The following is a 24,082-nucleotide window of genomic DNA, read 5'->3' on the forward strand; positions in this document are numbered from 1 at the left end:
CACCTATAGTGCTATATGGGTGCCTAGCAAGTCTCAGAGGTCTTTGTGGCTCTGTCTCCCCCAATGTTGTGGTTATAAGCATGCACTGTTGGGCAAGCTTTTTAAGTAAATGCTAGGGACCAAAATTCAAGTCTTAATGTCTATACTGTAAGCACCTTACCGCATGAGCCTCTCTAGCTCCCATAGCCAATTTCCAAGAAGAAACATTGTCTTGAATAACACAAAATTCCTTCAATATTAAAAAAGATGTATCTGGAAGGGGAAGGTTTTTCTAAGTTACTATTATTACTATCAGCAGAAAAGCTCATTTTGGATATAAGCTTGTCTGACACCCTATTTAGATTATAAGTTTTCATTGTTCCAAAGACAGAAAGTTCCTTTTATATTCTAATTTGATTTTCATATGACTCCTGCCACTCAGGAAGGAGTCTAAAAAGAAATCATATTCTGTATTGCAGTCACTCAAATCAATGCCACATCTGTCCTTTCCTTGAAGACAACAGTTCCCTCTGCCGTGTGTGTCCCAAGGCCTGAACTCAGGTCCTCACGTTTCCTAGCAATCATCTATACATCCTGAGCCACCTTGCTAACCCATGCATCATTTATTGGGACAAGGCATTTCATGGAACCTAGACACACACACATACAATGTTTGTCCTACAACTCTTCAAATATTTCATCAAGTTACCACATGCATATTTATTTACTATTTTCTACATGTACCAGAACCAATATAGGTACAGATGACTTAGATCATGGCAGTGTATTTAAGCATTTACTCTTTGTAGAGATGCTAGATGACATGGCCTCACATACCTCTCCAGGTAGATGACCAGATATGTACATGTGGCTACATGTTGAAGTATGTTCCCAAGATTATGCAATGCTCACTTCTGCCAACTGTGGTTTATGATAGTTTTCCATAAATATTATCAATGTTGGATATATCAATTTTTAAAAAACCCATCTGATGCACAAAGAACTAAGAGTTTCTTAACTACTGAAAAGATGGTTAGCTGTTATGTATCAGGGTTTGTTTTGTTTTGTTTCATTTTGGTTTTTGAGACACGGTTTTTCTGTGAAGCTTTGGAGCCTGTCCTGGAACTTGCTCTGTAGATCAGGCTGGCCTTGAACCCACAGAGATTTTCCTCAGTGCTGGGATTAAAGGAATATGGCAGCACCTCCCGTCTAGTATTAGTTGTTATAGTAAAGGAATATGACAGCACCTCCCGTCTAGTATTAGTTGTTATAGTAAAGGAATATGACAGCACCTCCCGTCTAGTATTAGTTGTTATAGTAAAGGAATATGGCAGCACCTCCCGTCTAGTATTAGTTGTTATAGTAAAGGAATATGGCAGCACCTCCCGTCTAGTATTAGTTGTTATAGTAAAGGAATATGGCAGCACCTCCCGTCTAGTATTAGTTGTTATAGTAAAGGAATATGACAGCACCTCCCGTCTAGTATTAGTTGTTATAGTAAAGGAATATGACAGTACCACCTGTCTAGTATTAGTTGTTATAGTAAAGGAATATGACAGCACCTCCCGTCTAGTATTAGTTGTTATAGTAAAGGAATATGACAGCACCTCCCGTCTAGTATTAGTTGTTATAGTAAAGGAATATGACAGCACCTCCCGTCTAGTATTAGTTGTTATAGTAAAGGAATATGACAGCACCACCCGTCTAGTATTAGTTGTTATAGTAAAGGAATATGACAGTACCACCTGTCTAGTATTAGTTGTTATAGTAAAGGAATATGACAGCACCTCCCGTCTAGTATTAGTTGTTATAGCAGTCATCTTTATTTCTATTTTCTATTTTGTACATTTTCCTCACTGATTGCGTCCTTTTATGTACAAGCTATATCAAATATGTGCCCTGTGTGTTACTAATATGTTCTCCTAGCTTATATCCATCCTTTACTTTTGATATATTATCCTTCTCCAAATATAAATTTTCACCTTAGTATCATTAAGTCTTTTACATTTTTCATTTTTGATGTTGATTTCCTTTTCCTCCATTTTCCAATACGTTATGTAACTTATCATAAATGCATTTTTTACTTAATTGAAAAGAGATTTTTTTCATAAATATCTTCTGATCACAGTTTTCCCTACTTCTCCTATTTCCTCCTTAATTTCTATTCCCATCCATATATACCCCCTCTGTCTCTCCTTACAACAAATATATAAATAATAATAAGATAAAACATAAACAAACAAATTAAAATAGGACAAAACAAAGAAACAAAGGAAATGGGCAAGGTGATGTTGCAAGAAGGTACCACTTGTTGGTTCCCGGCCGCTTAGCCCCAAATTAATCCGACAGAAACTGTATTAATTAAATCACTGCTTGGTCCATTAGCTCTGTCTTCTTATTGGCTAACTCTTACATAATAATTTAACCCATTTTTATTAATCTGTGTATTTCCAAGGCTAAAGTTCCATCTGGGGCTACATGGCTTCTATCTAACTCTCTTCCTTTCTACCAGCATTACATTTAGTCTTTCCTATCTAGGTCTGCTCCCCTATAGCTCGGCTATAGGCCCCCAGTAGTTCCTTTATTAACCAATGATATTCACAGCATACAGAGGGGAATACCACATCAAGATGAAAATTGATTTTTAAGCTTATAAGTATTATACACCTTATAAGATTTCACTCTAATTTCATTTCCCCAATAGTGTAGATATTTATATAAAAATAAATCAATGAAAATATTTCCTTTGTGGTTAGAAATATAATCTTATGTTGCCAAAAGTAACTTGGATTTTTAATTCTAACCCACACTGTTTTTAGGAAGCATAAAATTCTAGATAAGCAATATCTGCAATCTGCACATAGGTCTTATTTGATCATATTTGGTGTTTACATTCTGTGGAGTTGATTTCCATATTCAATAATTTTTCTTCTTCTATTTGTTACATTATTTACAAGGTGCTTACATGTATGCACAGAAACATAGATGCACAAGCCGTGACACAACTCTAAAGGAAAGAAGCAAATTAGTCAAACATTTCCATCAGCTTTCAATTAAATTCCAAAATCTGTGAACAACAGGTGTTTGCTTCTTGGATTTTTATGAATGAATTCTTAAGGGAAAAGAATCTTTTCATTCCATGATACAGTCATTAATTTCCTGTTTCTCCCTCAATTTGCTAATAACCAATTTGAAGTTCAAAGGACTCATGAATCTTCTCAAGAAATAATAATGTCAGTGGTAGAGCCAGAAGCCAGACCCTCAACTGATTAAAGCTGAGCATATTAGCAACACCTTAATCTATGAATCTATGGCGACCCCCCCCCCCACTGCCTCCCTCCTTTCCTCTTCCCCTTCTCTGTCATGACCTTACAGGGTCATGTGATTTCAGCATCTTTTCCATGGGACAATGTGTTTGGGAGGAAAGGATTCATGAGAACAGGATCTCTCAGCCTTTGAAGATGGTCAGATGTTGTCAAATGAGCTCAGGTCCGAAAGATATCTTTAGTTCATCCTTGTGTTTTTCGAGCTGCATTCTCCTAGTCATTGTTTTCTCCCCTCAAGAAACGTGCTTTACCAGCTCAGCCTGGCAACACCCTTCCCACTGGTTCTCTGGGCAAATTCCTTAGCAGGGCATCTACTTCCACCTACGTGAACAAAAATATTGAGTGGATTTTGGGTTTTTTTGCTGTTAACACTTTAGTGACTCTGTCAGAATTAGCCAGTAGTCAGAAACATACGAGATGCATATGAGAGCCTATGTTAAACATGGAGGAAGACTGTTATCTAAGTGGCCAGATAGTTGTGACTCAAATAATTATTAAACATTTTGGTTGAATAACCATAGAACACACTAGTTTTGAGATTGGTGGAAAAAATGCAGCCTCAAATATATGAACACATATAAGAAAGAAGATGGCTAGGACTTAACCCAACCCCTGAAATCTAACAGATAATTTGTAATTAAGACATTAGCATTGGACCAGCTGGTCACCAATCCGCTGTCTTTGCACACCATGCCTTTTTGCACACCAGCTTTTTTGCTTACCTGCCTTTTAAAGAGTTTCTCTATTTCTCCGTTTTCTTCTTTCTTCCTTATTTGGCAGTATTTAAGAGTGGTTATTTGGGGAAAAGTTAGTTCTTTAAAGATGCCATCAAAATAGTTTCCTAGAGAGGAAGTTGTAGTTTAATACTTAAAGGAAAAGTTCCAGAAACAGAGGGACCTTCCTAGAAACTCCTCCCAGTCTTTCCAGTCCTGTGTGATGTGTAGTCTGCCTACTAGAACTCATTTATAGATTTGTAGGCTTGGTCTTTACCTTGTTTGTTATGCTCCCTCAGGTAACAGAAAGGAAGGCCAACTGGATATTAGCACAATACAGCAATGCCTCCTTGTCTTAATTTCTCTCTAATTTAATAAACTTTAAAATATTTATTCCTTATATATTCTTATTGTCTGACTGGCTCTTGTGTTTCCAGATGTATCTTACAGTTGTTTTCTCAGAACTTCAGAAAGAAAACTCTGAACCTGGATTTTAACAACTGCAGATGATTAACCAAGGGCCAAATTTAGGCACATAAAAGCTTTAAACAACAAAGATCATCTTATTACCATGTGGTAAATGCAACTATTCTTTTAAGCAATAGATACAAGTAAGTTGTATTGATGTAATGTGGTCAATGTTTTAACTAGGTAGTCTTGCAGTGTATGCTTAACACTTTATAAAAAGGTTTGTTTGTTTTTATTTTAAATTATCATTATTATTATTAGTTATTTTAAATGCCTGTTTGTGTGAGAGAAAGAAAGAAAAGGTGTGGATTTGGGATTAAGGGAAGTCTGGGAGGATCTAGATAGAGTTGGGGGAAGAAAACCATAATCAGAATATATTGTAAGAAAAAATGTCTATTAAAAATAAAACACACGACATTTTAGCTTAAAATAATTATGAAATGGAAATATTAAATTAAAAAAACAAAATTCATATGTGCATATTTCACAGTCTCTTAGAATCTTTTTGTTTGTTTGTTTGTTTTTTTTATTTTGTTTTTTGAGACAGGGTTTTTCTGTAACTTTAGAGCCTGTCACAGAACTAGCTCTTGTAGACCAGGTTGTCCTTGAACTCACAGAGATCCACCTGCCTCTGCTTCCCGAGCGCTGGGATTAAAGATGTGCACCACCACCACCAGGCCTCTTAGAATCTTACAAAATAAAATTGAAATTAATTCAACACATACGAGAAGACAATTCTTCTACATAGGCTTTGTGAACAGCCTACTATAAGAGCAGACAATCTGAAGACAGGGCTGGGACAAAAGTTACCATACAAATGTGATGAGGAGATGCAATTCTGCCAGCATCTGCTGGAAGCCTTTCTCCTGGAAAGTCATCTGAGAACTATTTTACTTTTCTCACTGAAAACAGATCTTTCCTAAGATAATCACTAACATTCCTTTATGCCCTGTGCTCAGAGAAACCCACAGGAGTGCGTCACTTGCCAGCTCCCCGGGAAGCTGCCCCCAGTGCCTCTTGAGCTGATCCCGTCTTGGGTTCCTGCATTTGTACAGTTGAAGTAGAGAAAGTGGAAGAACACAAATCCCTGCACTTGGATTTCCCAGGTTAATTCAATCATTTACTTCCACACTTTCCAACTTGTTTGACAGCAGTGGGGATCTAACTGCGAGCCTTGCACATGCTAGCAAAGGCTTTATGGCTGAGTTTTCTCCTCAGCTGAGTACCTCGCTTCTCATGGACATGGATGTGCTTACCATTGCTGTAGACAACAGGGTTGTTTGCACCCTGAGATTTCTTTCGAAAAATGGGCTCTTACTTTTCAAAGAGAAAATTCTTCAAGGAAATCAGCTATTGTGTATTACTTCAAGTGCAGCTTTTCATATGTTAAATATCCACGAGGCTATAAAAAAACTAAGCAATTACTAGTTTCTTGCTGAGTTTCCAGTCACTTGAAGTTCTAAGGACAGTTTGATCTCCCATACACAAACTTTTGCATCAGGAGAATGTACCAGAGATCTGTGATCATAGCCTGCTTGTCCCTGATAGACGTAAAGTTACTTTTGTATAAGGTATTACACAGTGTAAGTGTAGTGATCCACTTTAAATCTGCCACCCCCCATTCCTATGGCCTGCTTGTCTAGAATCCTCCAAGAAGTTTGATTGTCATGAGACAGTTCCTTGAAGTATAGCTTTGCTATGAAAATTTAGACATTTTAAATACAATAAGGGAGTTACTGCTTCATATAATAGTTATAGCCTACCACTGGGAAAGAAATATAAAATCTATGTTCACTATTGGACTGGGAAGAGGGCTTAATGCTAGAGAGCATTTGCTGCTTTTGTAGAAGACCCAGGTTTGGTTCCCAGCACCTACATGGCAGCTAACAACTTCAGGTAACTTCAGTTCAGGGGATCTGACCCCTTCTTATGGCCTCTGTTGGCACGACATGAATGAAGCACATACATGATAAGACCCTTGAACACATAAGGTATTCTTTAATTTACTTTCGGCCAAATTCATCTGTTATCTATAAAAATGTCTTTCAGTCATTTAAAATTTCTTTATTTTTTAAGACTATGATTTAATACAAAGAACCAGACTGACAAGTCAGGTTCCCAAGATTCAAAAATCTTATCAAAAATCAAAGTTTACTGATGATTGGAAAGATGCCAGTAACAATAATAGCAGGGTACAGAGACATCTGAATTTAATACACAACACCTCAAGTCCTCCTTTGTTGTACTGGGCTCTCCCAGATGTAATGTCTGAAGCCTGGAGTGATGTATGCAGTGCACCACTTCCACAGGGGAGCTGCTTGGTGTGAAATAACTCCCTTTGGTTCCTTGGTAATTCTATAGCTGGCCTAATACTTTCTAATGGGCCATATCCCACAAACCAATTAAATTTCTCATTTGCTTGTGATAAACACCCTAGACTGACTAAGTATAGCAAGCCAGAAGGGCCCATACAGACTGATTCATTATCAAAAGGTCTGATTAAGCCGGGCGGTGGTGGCGCACGCCTTTAATCCCAGCACTCGGGAGGCAGAGGCAGGCGGATCTCTGTGAGTTCGAGGCCAGCCTGGTCTACAAGAGCTAGTTCCAGGACAGGAACCAAAGGCTACGGAGAAACCCTGTCTCAAAAAATAAAAAATAAAATAAAAAAAAAGGTCTGATTAACAAGTTTACAAGGGTTCTTTACTGGGCTCTCTCTACCTACCATGCTCTTCTCTCTCTCTCTCTCTCTCTCTCTCTCTCTCTCTCTCTCTCTCTCTCTCTCTCTCTCTCTCTCTTTCTCTCTCTCTCTCCCTTCCTTCCTCCCCCCCTCCCTCCTTTATCTCTCTGTTCCTCTCCCTTCCTCTCATCTTCTGGTCTTCCCAAGGGAAAGATGTTGGATCAAATAAAGTTGCAAAGCCTTTCCTTCCCCATCCCTATCACATTCTGCCTTTTCAAATATGCTTGCAACACAGTCACATGGCACACACACAAGCCATCACAATTGATATGTGTTGCCTGACAGTTTGTGTCACCATCTAGTCTCATCAGGTTTGGCTTCAGTAAGAAAAACACCTAAACAAATCTTCCTGTTTTGTCTCTTTCATTGTTTTTTTTTCTTTAATTTTTTTTCTTCACTTTACATACCAACCACAGTTTCCACTTCCCTCCCCTCTTCATGATCCCCTACCTCCCCCCACCAACCAATTCCTATCCACTCCTCCAAAAGGTTAAGATCTACCATGGGGAGTCAACAAAACCTAGTACATTAAGTTGAGGCAGAACCAAGCCCTTCCCCCCCTGCATCAAAGTTTGAGTAAAGCTCTAAAAAGCCAGCTCATTCACCATGGATAGCTTTGGTCCACTGCCAGGGGCCCCTCAGACAGACCAAGCTACACAACTGTCACCCACATGCAGAGGGCCTAGTTTAGTCCCATTCAGGCTCCCCAGCTCTAGGTCTAGAGACTTTGAGTTCCCATGAGCTATGGCTAGCTGTCTCTGTGGATTTCCCTGTCATAATCTTGACATCCCCTTGCTTATAAAATCTCTCATCCTTCTTTTCCACTGAACTCCCAGAGCTCAGCCTGGATAACCCTGGAAAGGGAAACAGATGAGATCTCCTGGTTAAACTGGGAGTGGAAGGCAGTGAACGGGAGAGGAGAGGAGATAAGGACAGAGGGAATGGGATGGTCAAGTTGGTGGAGGGACGAGTGGGAAAGCAATGAAAGATATCTTGATAGAGGGAGCCATTATAGGATTATGGAGCAATCTGGTGCTAGCTAAATTCCCAGGAATCCACAAGGATGACCCCAACTAAGACACTTAGCAATAGTGGAGAGGTAGCCTGATTGGCCTTCCCCTGTAATCAGATTGATTATTGCCCTAACTGTCATAGCAGCACCTTCATCCAGTAACTGATGGAAGCAGATGCAGAGATCCACATCCAAGCACCAGGCTCAGATCCAGTTTTTCTTTCATTTGCTTTGTTTGATCCAGAGTTTTGTAGATTGAAGCCTGGGCTTCAGTCATGCCTATAGGTATTATATATTAACTACACGTTTTCAAGTTTTCACACAGACTTTGTGATTGGTCACATTTAATGTCCAAGAAATTAGAGATGATTTTCTGTTTCAAATGTCATGTTTGGATGATTGACATGGCAACTAACGTCAACATTTTCCTGCTTTTAGCCTTAATATGTTCACATACTTTCTGCCATTCATAGTACGAGAAGCTATGTTATGCAAAAACGAGGAATAATTGGATATAAACTGTTTAGACTTGAGGAAAAGTAACAATTTATGCCTGAGTTGTGGAGCACAGAATTTTGAATGAATTTAGTAAATAATTTTGGCTGATTTTCATATTCTTTCTGTTTGGGGCCAAGCCACCTAAGTGATGTCTCCTAAACCCATAGTCTATCAGAAGAAGCAAAACTGTTTCAGTTAACGTTTCTACTGCTGTGATAAAACACCATGACCAAAAGCAACTTAAAGAGTAAAAAGTTTATTATGCATATAGTTCCATATCACAGTCTATCATCAAAAGAAGTTGAGGGCAGGAACTCAATCAAGTTAAGAAGCTAGAGATGTAAACTGAAGCAGAGACATGGAGGAGTGAAGCTTGCTGCCTTGTTCAGTCCTCCGGACTTTCTTGGCCTGCTTTCTTATACAATCAGAACCCATACTAGGCTGGTCTTACCCACATCCATCAGTAATGAAGAATATACCCTTAAAAACTTACCTACAGGCCAATGGAGCTAATGTCTCTCATGGAGTCATTGTCTCAATTAAGATCTCTCTTAAATAGTTCTTACTTGTGTAAAGTTGGCAGAAACTAACCAGAACAAACACCAAGCTAACCCTGTGGTTGTCTGCATTTACATCTGTTAACAAACTTCATTGACAGAATTGCAAGGGGTAATAAGCTAAGGATCTTTACACTATGCTTTTGATGGTGGTAATTTTCTTCTGTGGTTATTCAACAAGGGTAACTAGCAAACCAAAGGAGATTGCATTATGGGTTCCAGCTGCTGGCATTATGCTATACAGCTTAGATTAATTTTCACTAGATTCCTAGAATAAAATTAATCATCTGGCAATATAGAAAATCAATAAACTTCAAGCTGCTTTGAAAACACTAACATAAGAATGTTAATGCCTTGATAGTAAAGTGATCCGAAATGATAGATAATGACAAATATCTAGTCTCCGAAAACACATATGGGGAGCTTTGTGAATTCGTGCAAAACTGACATGATTTCTCTCCTTTGCATAATTTGATCTTTAAACAGTCAGTTGAGATCAAAGATTTTCCACTCCAGGCCCTTCCTGAAACCTTTGGGGGACTGGGGATATGACTCAAAATTTAAATGTACTTGCTGCTTTTCTAGAAGACCCAAGTTCAGATCTCATCACCCATATAGGGGACCATGCCCCAGTGGGCTGGTATGTCAGTGGCTATTGGCTGAAGGAGTGGAAGGAGCTCCTGCAGCACCAGGGCAGTTCACAATCACCCTGAACTCCATCTCCAGGGGATCCACCACATCCTGTTTTCTGTTTTCTGCAGATAATTGCATGTGAAATATGCACACGCATAAGCACACAGAGATAAAATTATTTTTAAAAAGAAAATATTTTAATTAATTCATAAAGGATATGGTCATATTTACAAACCAGGTAAGCAATGGGGTCAAGTGAGTTCAACGTAACCAGATTTTTCCCAGCAGTAGAACAGATATCACACACTGCAGGCAAGTGCATGGAAAGTGGGAAGCTATGTGGAATGCTACTAAGTATAAAACCATTTAAGTCAAAGACAGGCTCAGTCCCAGCCTGGTAGCATGCTCTCACAATAAGAACATACAAGATTTACTTTTGGGGTGGATTTACTGAGTAGATGATGATTAGAGTTCCATGCTCTGTTTATTTCCCACACTACCACACTGTGCCATCATTGCAGCCAATAGGTGTGTATAAGCGAAGCTTCAAAGAACATAGATGGAAAGGAACACATCTAACCAGTAGTACAAAACAATAGCAGGCAGAATGGCTTGGAATTCGACTGGAAGACCATCAGTGATACACCAAAGAAATGTGTGTACTCAGGAAGTTATGGCAAACTCTGAAGATTTTTGATAGAGACGCTGACATTATAACCTTGCTGGAGAGCAGAGGTAACACTGAGCTTTGAGAGGGGGCTGCAGATCCAGCCACAGACCCACCTCGAGCTCCAGGGAAGATCTTAACTGAGACAAGCTGAGTCCCAGAGATAGGTCTTTAAATCTTCAGCACCACAGGCAATGTTGTCCCTCAGGGAACACTGAAGTAATAGCACTATATTGAGAAGGTGCAGACCTGCACACAAGGTATTTTTTTATCACATTTATCCCCAATTTCTCACCCTAACTCCTTGCAGATCCACCCTGCTGCTCCTAACCCTCTCACATTCATCTCCTCCTTCTCTGTCTTCTGTCCCTGCAGTTATAGTTGGGAAATGCCGGCTGTTTGGAAAAGGAAGTTTCAGTGTTAGGTGAAATGATCAGAGGAACACAGTGAGCTTGGCTCGTCTTTCTTCTCTTTTGGGGACTAAGGTGGCAGTGGATACAAGAAGAGCATCCTAGTGGACATGCATTCTGGCAGCAGGCCAGCCGTGAGGCAGCCTTAAGAGGACTGAAGACAGCAACTCTCTTCTCTGGAGAGGCGAAGAGCCATCGACAGTGTCAGCCACTTGGAAGGTTGGCTAGTGCCACTCTAAAGACTTAGCGCACACAGCAAGTTCCCCGGCCCGGAAAGAGGGTCAGGAAGGCATTTACTAAAAGGGCAAGTGGAGCCCTTCTGATTTCAACATTCCCTGGGGCATGGCTGTTTGGAGGCAGTCAAATGCCACAGTACTCAACACAGTGCAGCCGTGGAGCCAAGTACAGTCTGGGAGAATGTTTTCATTTGCAGGACTGTGAGAACAGGCTTCAGGACAAACCAGAGGGAATTAGCAAATGTCTGACTTCCTGAAAATCTCCTGTATAGCTCATTTCATTGACAATTCCCCAAGCCCTTGAAGTTTTGGGGCTTGGCTAGTCTTAGGAGAAAGAGTAGAAGTTGTGGGGTAGCCAGGGTGACTTCCAGTTGTACCTGGGCACTGCTCTCAGAGTTTTTGTACTTCCTTAACCTTCCCTCTTTATACCTGAGCTTCAGGAGTTGTCTCTAACATTTTCTCATTCAACCCCAAAGCAAGAACCCTGTCTTGCTATGGATTATGTGTGTGGGTACTTGGCACCATATACTATCCCACGATATACAATTAGGGTCAACAGCTTTCATTTGCTGCCGCAGTCCAACCTTCCATTGTGCAGGGTCCTCATATCGCTAGTGACCAACTGGCCCTTTTGTGTGGTCATCTTATTATTCGTGCTGAAACAGCCTTGCATTTGCATACTGTATATCTAGTTTTTCATTTCAAGTCTTATAAACAAGAATATGCCCAAATAACCAGTTTTACCTTTCTTGATATTTTTCTATTTTTTTGTGGTTTCACTTTGGCCACTGCCACCCGGATTCCCTGATTGACAGAGAGAAAGGGATGACATGTGTCTCATTTATTTTCTAGAGAAACACAGGGGGACATGAAAATGGCATTGTCCCTAAATAGAAGTGCAGAAATGCCTACATAAATACAAAGGGTTTAGTGAAAGAAAATGTTAGCAGATTAATAAAATATTGGTGCCTCTGTATATTGTGTCACTAATGGGCTAGGGAGATAGCTCAGGAGGTAATGACATCCACTGCTGGGTCTGATGACTGAGTTTGATCCCTAGGACCCGCATCATGTAATGAGAAAACTGACACCTGCAAGTTGTCTTCTGACATCATCCTAGGCTACACATGCCCATACACGTGCACTCAAAGTAAATAAAGTTAATACAAATTTCAGTGAACCACTGAGTACAGACACTGGTTAAATACAGTATGAATTCTCAAGGCTAAAGCTTCTGGGTTCTGTGGAACTAAGGTCATAGTAAGTGCATCTGAGCACCTAGACACTGTGCCGTGTGATTATTTATTAATTTTTTAAAAGTTGAGGGTTGTCCCCTCTCTGCTCAGTTCTCAGTGAAAACCCAGAGGTTTAGATGGGGAACAAATGGTTCATAGAACCCTACAACTTTGGTGACTGAAGTGAACACAACATTAAAACACATAGAAGATAGAAACAAATCATATTCTGTAGCTTTGCTTGACAATTTCTTTCTAATAACTTAGTAAGGCCACAGACCTGGTGGGGTTGAATTACACTGACGGTATGCCCTTCTGTATACCAGTCAATTAATGCTACGGTTTCAAATAGGGTAAGAATGAATAAAGTACATGCAATGCAGGCATGAGGGCCTGAGCTTAAATCCCTGCATCTCCGTTAAAAGGCAGGCATGGTATCATCTACCTGTAACCCCAGCACTGGGTGTCAAAGACTTGATGATGAGTGCTGGGGGGAGGTGTCTCACCAGGTAGACAGCTAGAAAATAAGTGATGTCTAGCAAGAAACTCTGTCTCAAAAACATAAGATATTGAGGCCTCTGATCTTGGATTTGGACTTGAGTTTTGTGCATGGTGATAGATATGGGTCTATTTTCATTCTACTACATGTTGATATCCAGTTACGCCAGCACCATTTGTTGAATATGCTTTCTTTTTCCATTTTATATTTTTTGCTTCCTTGTCAAAAATTGGATGTTCATAGGTGTGTGGATTGATATTTGGGTCTTCAGTTTGGTTCCATTGGTACTCCTGTCTGTCTTTATGTCAATACCAGGCTGTTTTCAGTATTGTAGCTCTGTAGTAGAGTTTGGAGTCAGGGATTGTGATGCCTCCACAAGTTCCTTTTCTGTACAGGATTGTTTTAGCTATCCTGGGTTTTTTGCCCTTCCATATGAAGTTGAGTACTGTTCTTTCGTGGTCTGTGAAGAATTTTGCTGGAATTTTGATGGTCATTGCATTGAATCTATAGATTTCTTTTTGTAATATTGCCATTTTTACTCTGTTAATTCTACCTACCCAAGAGCATGGGAGATCTTTCCATTTTCTGGTGTCCTCTTCAATTTATTTCTTCAAAGACCTCAACATAAAGCCAACCACACTGAACCTCATAGAAGAGAAAAAGGGGCGTACAGTTGAATGCATTGGCACAGGAGAGCACTTTCTAAATATAACCTTAGTAGCACAGACACTGAGAGAAACAATTAATAAATGGGACCTCCCGAAACTGAGAAACTTCTATAAAGCAAAAAACATGGTCAACAAGACAAAACAGCAGCCTACAGAATGGGAAAAGATCATCACCAACCCCACATCAGACAGAAGGCTGATTTCCAAAATATACAAAGAGCTCAAGAAACTGGTCATCAAAAGAACAAATAATTCGCTTTAAAAATGTGGTACAGACCTAAACAGTGAGCTCTAAAATGGCTGAAAGACATTAAGGAAATGTTCAACATACTTGTTATAAGACATATGCAAATCAAAATAACTCTGACATTCCATCTTACACTGGAAAGAATAGCCAAGATCAAAAACACTGCTGGAAAGGATGTGAGTTGGGACTCCAAACTGGTACAGCCCCTTTGGATATCAGTATGGTGATTTCTCAGAAAATTAGAAATCAACTTTCCTCAAGACCCAGCAATACCATTTTTGGGTATATATCCAAAGGATGCTCAATGGTACCACAAGGGCATATGCTCAACTATGTTTATAGCAGCATTGTTTGTCATAGCCAGAACCTCGAAACAACTTAAATGCCCCTTGAATGAAGAATGGATAAGGAAAATGTGGTACATTTACATAATGGAATACTACATAGCAGAAAAAATAATGACTTCTTGAGATTTGCAGGCAAATGGATGGATCTAGAAAACATCATATTGAGTGAGATAACTCAGACCCAGAAATACAAATATCATATGTTCTCATAAGTGGCTTTTAGACATTTAGCAAAGAAAACCAGTCTACATTTCACAATCCCAGAGAACCTAGACAACAATGAGGACCATAAGAAAAACATACATGGATCTCATCTACATGGAAAGTAGAAAAAGACAAGATCTCCGAAGTAAATTGGGAGCATGGGGACTTTGGGAGGGGGTAAAAGGGAGAGAAAGGGAAGGGAGCAGAGAAAAATGTATAGCTCAATAAAATCAATTAAAAATATTTTATAAATGTAGGATGAAGTGCTGGTGGGATAGCTCAGCAGGTGATGGCACTCATTTCTAAGCCTGATGTCCTCAGTTCAGTCCCCCAAACCTACATAGTAGAACGAGCAAACCAACTCCTGAAAGTGGTCCTCTGACATCCACACATGCCTCCGGGAACCTAGGACCATCCTAGAAATACGTAATAAAGAATGAATCTGCCCTCCGCAGCCCTCCGCTGGTCGCAGTAGCCGTTCGGGTCGTCTCGTGCATGTGTCCTCGGATCTGATTTAAACCACCACCGTGTTGAGCAACACGGCGAAGACCAAGACCACCAAGAAGCGCCTTCAGCGCGCAACATCCAATGTGTTCGCCATGTTTGACCAGTACCAGATCCAAGAGGTCAAAGAGGCCTTCAACATGATCTACCAGAACCGGGATGGCTTCATTGACAAGGAGGACTTGCATGACATGCTGGCTTCTCTAGGCAAGAATCCCACCGACGCCTACCTGGATGCCATGATGACTGAGGCCCCAGGCCCCATCAATTTCACCATGTTCCTCACCATGTTTCGAGAGAAGTTGAATGGCACAGATCCCGAAGATTTCATCAGAAACGCCCTCGCCTGCTTTGATTAGGAAGCAACAGGCGCCATCCAGGAGGATTACCTGAGGGAGCTGCTGACAACCATGGGCGACCGCTTCACAGATGAGGAAGTGGATGAGCTCTACAGGGAGGCCCCCATTGACAAGAAGGGCAATTTCAACTACATCGAGTTCACGCGCATCCTCAAGCACGGAGCAAAAGTCAAAGATGACTGAAGAACTCCAGGGGGAGCTCCTGTCATGTGACCCTACTCACTTCCTTCTCAGCTCCTTCCCCCACCTGTAGGACCTTCTGCACACCACTTAGTTCACAGTTTTGCCTTTTTTGTAATGTATTTATTTCAGACTTTTCTGTCATTTAGCACTTGTATAATCAGACTGGAAATGGGGACAATGCTGTAAATTGTGTTGAAAATACCATGCGAATAAAAATCAACAATGTGAAAGCCCCCCCCAAAAGAAATGAATCTTATGAATGACTTCACTGTGATGTCATCACTCATTTAGAGGAAAATGTGCAAATAATAAGAAATTCAGCACTTCCAATGCAACAATATTAAGTTTACTCCAAGTATAGTTAATATTTAATGATAGAATAGAATTTGATTTTCCTTACTTAATAAAAATTAACATAAAATACATTTTCCATTTGAGTCTATCCTATATTTTCCTTGTATGAAATGGCTCTGTTCTCTCAAAAGGGATTTTCTAGTCCATGATGTGAGGTTTTGCCATATACACTGCAGACAAGTCTGTGAATAGTCTTTCTTCTAGCAAGACAGATTACTAATGGATCATTATCTAATTTGGAGTAGCCGACCAGTCTTTCTGGGGCTTTAACTGGAGCCAGGAATGACCACTACCTGAGATATCACCCTAGATGGACCACTTGTTCCTACTCTCAATGCCTTAACTTGAAAGAAGCCCATTTCAGGATGAAAATTTACAAACATAGTAGAAGAGAGGAAAGAAGAAAGGAAATGGAAGAAAAGGGAAAATTGAAATAAATATTTTTGTGTAATTTGAGCTTTCAGGTTATTTTGTGTCTTTGATCAGTTACTGCTACTTCAAACTCTACTTTTGATATACCTGAACCAACAAATTTTATCTTTACTTAAGCTAATTTGCTGTAGGTCTCTGTCTCTGAGATTCATTCTGTTGCATAAAAGTCTAAGGAAAGAGAAAGGGTCATGCATTAAATACAGACTTTAAGACTGCAGAGACGGCTCAATGGTTAAGAGCACTTGTAGTTCTTAAAGGGGTCCTGGATTCAATTTCCAGCATTCATATGGTGGTTCTCATTCATTAACTCCAGTTCCAGGGAATCTGATGGCTTCTTCTGGCTCCCATGAACACTAGACACATGGTGCATAGAAATACATGCAAGCAAAGCACTCCCATATATAAAGTAAAATTAAAATTTTGAAAAGAAAGAAATGTAGAATCTGGTAAACCTAGCCCCTCCCCCTGCCCCACCAAATTGTGTCTTGTTCTTTCTTCTATATACATTATCTGCTCTAGACAGTCAGTCAGTAAAAATTTTTTAATGGAGTAAAGGGTTATGCATAGATATTAAATGTTTCTAATTTTCATTAATACTTTTGAGTTACTGAAAATTTAACAAAGATGTTCTACAGTAAGTCTACATTTTTATTATATGGACCATTGTGCATCAGAGTACTAATATGTTTTATTAGTAAATCAAAATATTCTGTTGTATGCCCTCCTTTTCTTCCTATAGAATTGTTGGAATTCAACTCAATTAATTACATTTTCCCAACTCTATTCTAAATATTTACTACCAGTCATTTTCCAGAATTTATTTTTAAACAAATACTTTTTCTATGCAAATTATTTTATCCACATAAAATAAGCAAGATTTACTTATAAATTGTTTACATTTGTGGAATGCAATATATAGGCAGAATGCTGAGCAAATAAAAATAATGAATTACGGACAATTCTCAGTTGACAACAGAATAATTAGAAAGAGGTTACTATAATATATATAACTTTCTCAAGAAAAAAATTGAAATAAGTAAAACATGCCACAAATATAAGTTGGCTAGTCCTCTTTTTCTTCTGGGTTTTATCTTCAGATGTGTAATCATTTGTGAAAATATTGGCATTCAAGGAAAAAGCATCCTTTTGTTTAGAATTAATAATTATTGCTATAATTAATTTCTATTCCTAGGGATGTTTCATGTTTTCTGTGGATCATAGCTTGAAGTCCCCCAGAGGCCCAGGCATTGGAAGTTTGAGAGCCTGAGACCTATTGGGAAGTGGTAGACTCTGTAAGAATTATGGCCAGTAGAAAGATGTTAGGGAATTGGGGGCACCCTAGTGCAGGAAACGCTGCTTGGCTTTACCTTCTCTCTGGTTTGGGTTTTGTCATGAGGTAAGCACTCCTTTGCCCCAGGCTACCACTGACACTTGTGACTTCAGAGAGAAATGAAGCCACCTCACAGTGAGTTTAAGCTTCATATATCATGAACCCAAACAAACCCTTCCTGATTTACACGTTGTCTATCTTAGGCTTTGCCACAAAGCCAGTGATGTAACACATTATATTTTAACCAATTTGTTTAATCCAACATCCGGTAAAAGAGATGGAAGAGATCAGAGTCTGTAGAAGATAAGAGATTACTTATCCCATGGTGTTCTTTCTGTTCAGACACATGAAGTACAAGCATGTAAAAGATGAAACATCTTTATAAAAGAGACAATTGAGGTGCTTTTCAGAGAAATACAGTTTTTTTTAAGGAAAATTAATCCACGAGTTGACTTGCATCATTACTTAGAAACATTTTCAAGGTAGGGGAGAGGAAGGGAGGAAGAAACAGAGAATGAGAGAGGCAGAAAAAGGGGAGGCTGTCCCAGGATTCTGTGCATTCAGCCGCAATGACCATCAACCCATCAGAAGAATGGGGTGTCACAAGCCAGTCTGTCCTACAAGGCCAGAGGAGAATCTCAACTACCCTGGTGGGAAAACAGAGCTTTTCCTATTGATTTTCTCCCCCAAATCATGGTAGAGCTGGCAGGAGCAGAGAGAGTATGTTATGCTAACTTGTCACACTGAACTCAAAGAAACTGTGTGAGAAGGAATAGAGAACAGACCCTCAAATGGAAAACAGCAGGTGAGGTTGAACAGGCTTCGTTAAAATGTGCCATTTGAAGACAGACTTTTTAAAAACCAATAACCTACTCAGACTCATGTGAAACTCTGTAAACACTATTTTTGTGCTAGGCATAGAATTGGACTTAATGTCTGTGTACTGTTGACTGAATGACAAGGTAAATGGGAAAATAGAAAAATGTACCCTATTTTCTGTGATTTTTCTTCCCATTGTTTTTGAAATGACATTTCTTTAATGATGATTAATTTGAGGCCATTGTCGAAATGGCCCAAACAATCTGTTGGTGATTTGATCTGCAGAAGGCCTGGATGTCATGGAAAGTCACTGAGACTCCAGGAAACTTACCTTTTGTGACATTTCACGCTTTGAAGGTTTGATTGCTGCAATAAACCAGGGGCTGTGCGTTATTATAATTATTTTTCTCTTGTAAGTGCAGGTACTCGAAATTAGCAAATGATGTTTTGACAAATGATAATAAGGTCTCCACTAGAAAAAGAATGTGTAGCATTTGCTTTCAAATTATTTTTTATTTTCTTTTTTCTTCATGTTTATGAGGAGAAACAAAGATTCTCATTGTTTTCAAATTTAATATGCAGTTATTCACAAGGGGAAAATAATACTTAATCTTTCCCAAACTTTTTAAATGATTATTCACAAAAGTGAAATTTTGCTAGCAAAAGTTTAATTAGTATGTTATAAAAATTATTTTCAATATGATTCTGTGAATATACTTCATCATAATCTTGTTAATTGGCAAATCATATAATATGATCAAATAATTTTAACAGAACAAAGTCATATAAGTATTCTAACTTGTTTTTCAAGTGTTCTCCCAAAGGTTATATTTAAAGGATTCTTCTTTCTTCTGGACAACAGATACTATGTTCATTGTGAGTAGAAAGAAGATCTTAGAATTATCTTAAACCTGAACACCAAGACAATGTCTGGAATGATAATGTACATATTAGTGTTGACTTGAGATTTACCCTAAAAGAAATTTGTAAAGAAATAAAACAAATACAGTGAATCCAAACTGGCCTTAGCACAGATTCAAACACAGTTTGGGAGGAGGTCTGGTGATTAATCACAGCCTACACTCTACTTAGGTACAATGAATCGGGTGACTGTAGTGACTTTGACCTGGAAAAAAGGCATGGTGTGTCAGAATATGACAATATCTAGATGGGGCATTATTATTACCATCTTAAGTATCATATCCAGGAATGGAATACTAGGCTAGCTAGGCTTGCCTTTCATCAGCTTCCATCCACAGATACAAAGGCTTCTCTCCAGTGGCCTGGGTTAGAAAAGGGTTTTAAGTTTAGCTGTAGGAAACCAGCAAGAATCCTGCAGGCAGTATGTTTATGTAGAAGTGACTGGCCCAGAACAAGCAAAAAGGACGAAGGGAAGATCCATTTTCTAGAGCTTGAAACATTAAAAGTAGCTAGTTGGCAAAAGAAAAAAAAAATCATTAAGCCTAAGGGCAGGAGGAAGCATGGCATGATTAGAGCTGAGACTTAGGGGGCAAGGTCGCCCATGCTCCCTGTGCAACCTACCTGTAACCGGGACTGGCTCCAGCCTTGGACTAAGTGAGTAGGAAATGTAGGACATATACCACCTCAATTCCATAGGAGACAAAGGAAGGACAGGTACATATGATTTCACATTTCAAACCCAAGTTGGACCAAGATATTAGAACCCTCCCATGATTTCCAAATAGACCAGACTTGTACCCCTTTCCTTTCACGTAACTGTCTCTAGTTCCTGGAATGTGGCAACGCTGTGTTTTGTCCTCAATAGATGTCTTTGAGATTGGTCTAATGTTGACTGTTCTGTGAGAATGCCCCTGTGAATGCTGATCCTGCAGTCCCTCAACAGAGTGCCTGTGTAGGAGAACTGCAGGATTCTGTAACAGAGTTGTTCACTTTTTTTTTGATTATTTTTTTTATTGATAAAAGAATAAAGAAAAAAAAAACAAATTTCCACCTCCTCCCAGCCTCCCCTTTCCCTCCCCCTCCTCCCACTCTTCTCCCCCTCCTCCCACTCTTCTCCCCCTCCTCCCACCCCTCTCCCCTTCCCCCCACTCCTCTCCCCCTCCCTCTCCAGTACAAAGAGCAGTCAGGGTTCCCTGCCCTGTGGTAAGTCCAAGGTCCTCCCCCCTCCGTCCATATCTAGGAAGGTGAACATCCAAACTGGCTAGGCTCCCACCAAGCCAGCAGATTGCGTAGGATCAAAACTGCGTGCCATTGTCCTTGGCGTATCATCAGCCCTCATTGTTCGTCATGATCAGAGAGTTCAGTTTTATCCCATGCTTTTTTGGTAATAGTCAAGCTGGCCTTGGTGAGCTCCCAGTAGATCAGCTCCACTGTCTCAGTGGGTGGGTGCACCCCTCGTGGTCCCGACTTCTTTGCTCATGTTCTCCCTCCTTCTGCTCCTCGTTGGGACCTTGGGAGCTCAGTCCAGTGCTCCAGTGTATTATTTGTAATAGCCAGAACCTGGAAACAATCTAGATGCCCTTCAATGGAAGAATGGATGAAGAAAGTATGGAATATATACACACTAGAGTACTACGCTGCGGTAAAAAACAATGACTTCTCGAATTTTGCATGCAAATGGATGGAAATAGAAAGCACTATCCTGAGTGAGGTATCCCAGACCCAAAAAGAAGAACATGGGATGTACTCACTCATAATTGGTTTCTAGCCATAAATAGGGGTCACAGAATCTACAATTGGCGAACCTAAAGAAGCTAAGTAAGAAGGTGAACACAAGGAAAAACATATCGTTATCCTCTTGGATAAGGGAAGTAGACAAAATTGCCGGGGAGAAAAGTGGGATCTTGGGGGTGGGGTGGGAAGGGGGTAAGGGGAGATGGGGAGAGAAAAGGTAGAAGGGAAGGAGGGGGGACTTGGGGAAATAGGAGGATCGGGATAAAGGAAGGTTGGATAGGGGAGCACGTAACCACAATTCTTAGTTAAGGGACCCACTTTAGGGTGGGCAGGAGAATTGACCCTAGAGGGGCTCCCAGGTGCCCAAGCTGAGGTCCCCAGTTAGTTCCTTGGGCAGCTGAGGATAGGGAACCTGAAATGACCCCATCCTAGCGCAATACTGATGAATATCTTGCATATCATCTTAGAACTTTCATCTGGTGATGGATGGAGATAGAGACAGTTGTTCACTTTTAATCTTTAGTCTTTGCCTCATTTCTGGTGATTTAAAAGTAAGAGAGAAGAAACAGTTTTCAATGATCTGGAATTCTAAGAAGTAAGAAGTTTAGAAACCTAAACTACAATTTAGCTTTATTTATCTGTGATTATTAAAGAGCATTATGACCTTAGAAATAAAGCACTCTGTTTAGGGATGACAGCTGAGCTTCCAAATAAAGTAAAGCTCCCAGACCTCTGAGCCCCTGGGTTCCTCTGAGAGCTCCTTGTTTGGTAAGAGGAAATACTTTTAGTCGTTAACACATCAGACTCATGAATGGGACCTGGTGTGAACATTGGAGGCCTTGGAAAGGAAGGAATAGACAAAGATGGAACCATCAGAACTGCGGATGGAAACAGCAGCCACACAGGAGAAAACAAGCAAAAAACGTTACAATAGGAAGTATGCTGTTATTTCCAGAAGCAATAACTGAAAAAAAAAGTGATTGAGATAATTCCTTGGGTTTGGTTGTAGATATAAAAATGCAGAAAGCAGAAAAATAAAGAGAACGTGTGTGAAAACCTATTCATTAAGGCAGTAGTTCTCAATCTGGGTCATCTGACTCCCAGCAGCCCTTTATAGGGGTCTCCTAAGACCATTGGAACACACAGATATTTACATTACAATTATTACAGCAGCAAAATTACAGTTATGAAGTAGCCCCCAAAATAATTTTATGATGGTGGTGGAGCAGAGAAGCATCACAACATAAGAAATTGTATTAAAAGGTCACATCATTATGAAGGTTGAGAACCACTGTATTAAGGGAAAAAGACTTTGTTCAGTGGTAGTCCTTGACTAACACACACACAAACACACACACACACATGCATGCACATGCACACACACACTCACACATGCACCCTTAGATTCCAATCCTAGCACAAGAAAAAAAAAGACTAATGCATTTTGTGCAACCATTTTTAAGGGAGTAAGACATGGTTATAATGTCTAACTTAGAAAATCATTATCACCCCTTTCAAATTATTTGTAAAGATTTGAATGTGAGAGAAAAATCTTGACAGAAAATTTATTTGTGATATCCAAAGAAGTCTTTTAGTAGGTTTGTGCTTGCCCTATGTGCTCATAGGCATTGTAAGATGCTATGGTTACAGTGGAGACAGGTGTTTTTATTCTGGTCTTCACTGAATATTATGGTAATAACTTCCTTATGGTAGTAACTGTTCTATGAAAATGCATATTTTGATACAAATGAAAAGCTTTTTCATATAAATAGATGTCCAATATATTTAACTATTCCTCTAATCGGGAATATTTCAAAAAAATTTTCACTTCCATTTCAAGAAATAAATTGCTTATATTCATATAAATAGATCTTTGAATTATTCCCTTAGAATACATTCTTTGTATTATATGTATATTATGGAAATTTTTGGAAATACAAAGAATTATAAAGCAAAACTACATAGGGTAAGGGATACAGATGATACATCTACTAGTCTTGTGTGAGGCCTATGACTCGGTTTAAGTATCAAGCATGTGTCCAGTTATGCAAAAAATAATTCCATCCAACAAACATTTCTGGGCATATGGATGGTCCACAGACATGTGTATGTGTTCATGTACATGTGTGCACATAGAAACAAGAAGTCAACTTCAGGTGTAACTCTCGATAGTGGGTTTCTGAGTCAGGGTCTCTCGGTTGACCTGGAGTTCACCAGCTAGACTAGAAAGGCTAGCTGGAAAACCCTAGACATCCTCGTGTGTCTTTATCCCAGAAGTCGGGATTCCAAGTTTATACCACCACCTGCAGTCTTTTTCCTTAGGTTCTAGATATCAAACTAAGGTCCTCATGCAGATGTGGCCAGCACTCTAACAACTGAACCACTTCTCAAGTACATCTTCATTTTAATAATATTTTGCAGTTCTTCTAAAATCCTATTTTCTTTTGCCCATCTCTACCCCTCTTTCTCTCATTTCTGCTGTATCCTGGGTTCTTGCTTCCATGTCATGTAGGCATGTTATAATATCCACTGATTCCGTCCATATGTTTGATTGCTCTCTCCCTTCAAGTTGAGTCCTCTTTCCTAGATTCTGCACAACATTTTGCTTTAGGAGGGGAAACTGAGAAAACAAAGATTTAGAGAGCTTGTGGTAGTCAAAGCTGTCTGGTATAAAATCCATATCTGTCAATTCTGGTCAATGTGACATTGCCCCCATTATTCAAAATACCTCCATACCCTGGTTTATTCAACAGAATTTTTAATTAATGGTCATTATTATTTTTAGAATTACAGGAATTAAATGTATTTATGCATAACAACATATGTCCAAGAAATATGGTTTCTTACTGTTATCCCTGTATTTGTTTTCTTCTGTTTAATTTTCCTTTACAAGGGGTAAACTTTTTTTTAGAGGCTTACTTGTGCTCCGTCTATGTATATAGAAATTACATGTGTCTGTTCTTTAAGGAAAAATAATGTCCTCTTTGAGGCTAACTTGATGGCCCCAATT

At 39.5% G+C, this 24,082-nt stretch overlaps 1 protein-coding gene and 1 pseudogene across 3 annotated transcripts in view; both read left to right on the forward strand.

Annotated features, from left to right (window-relative positions):
• The window catches only part of Cntnap2 (contactin associated protein 2), a 2,084,252-nt gene that overhangs the window by 1,423,287 nt on the left and 636,883 nt on the right, over positions 1-24,082 (forward strand). The gene's annotated exons all lie outside the window — the stretch shown is intronic.
• LOC142838407 (myosin regulatory light chain 12B pseudogene) lies at positions 14,890-15,710 on the forward strand (annotated as a pseudogene).

This window comes from Microtus pennsylvanicus, chromosome 19 (assembly GCF_037038515.1).
Source record: "Microtus pennsylvanicus isolate mMicPen1 chromosome 19, mMicPen1.hap1, whole genome shotgun sequence".
Lineage (NCBI taxonomy): Eukaryota > Metazoa > Chordata > Mammalia > Rodentia > Cricetidae > Microtus > Microtus pennsylvanicus.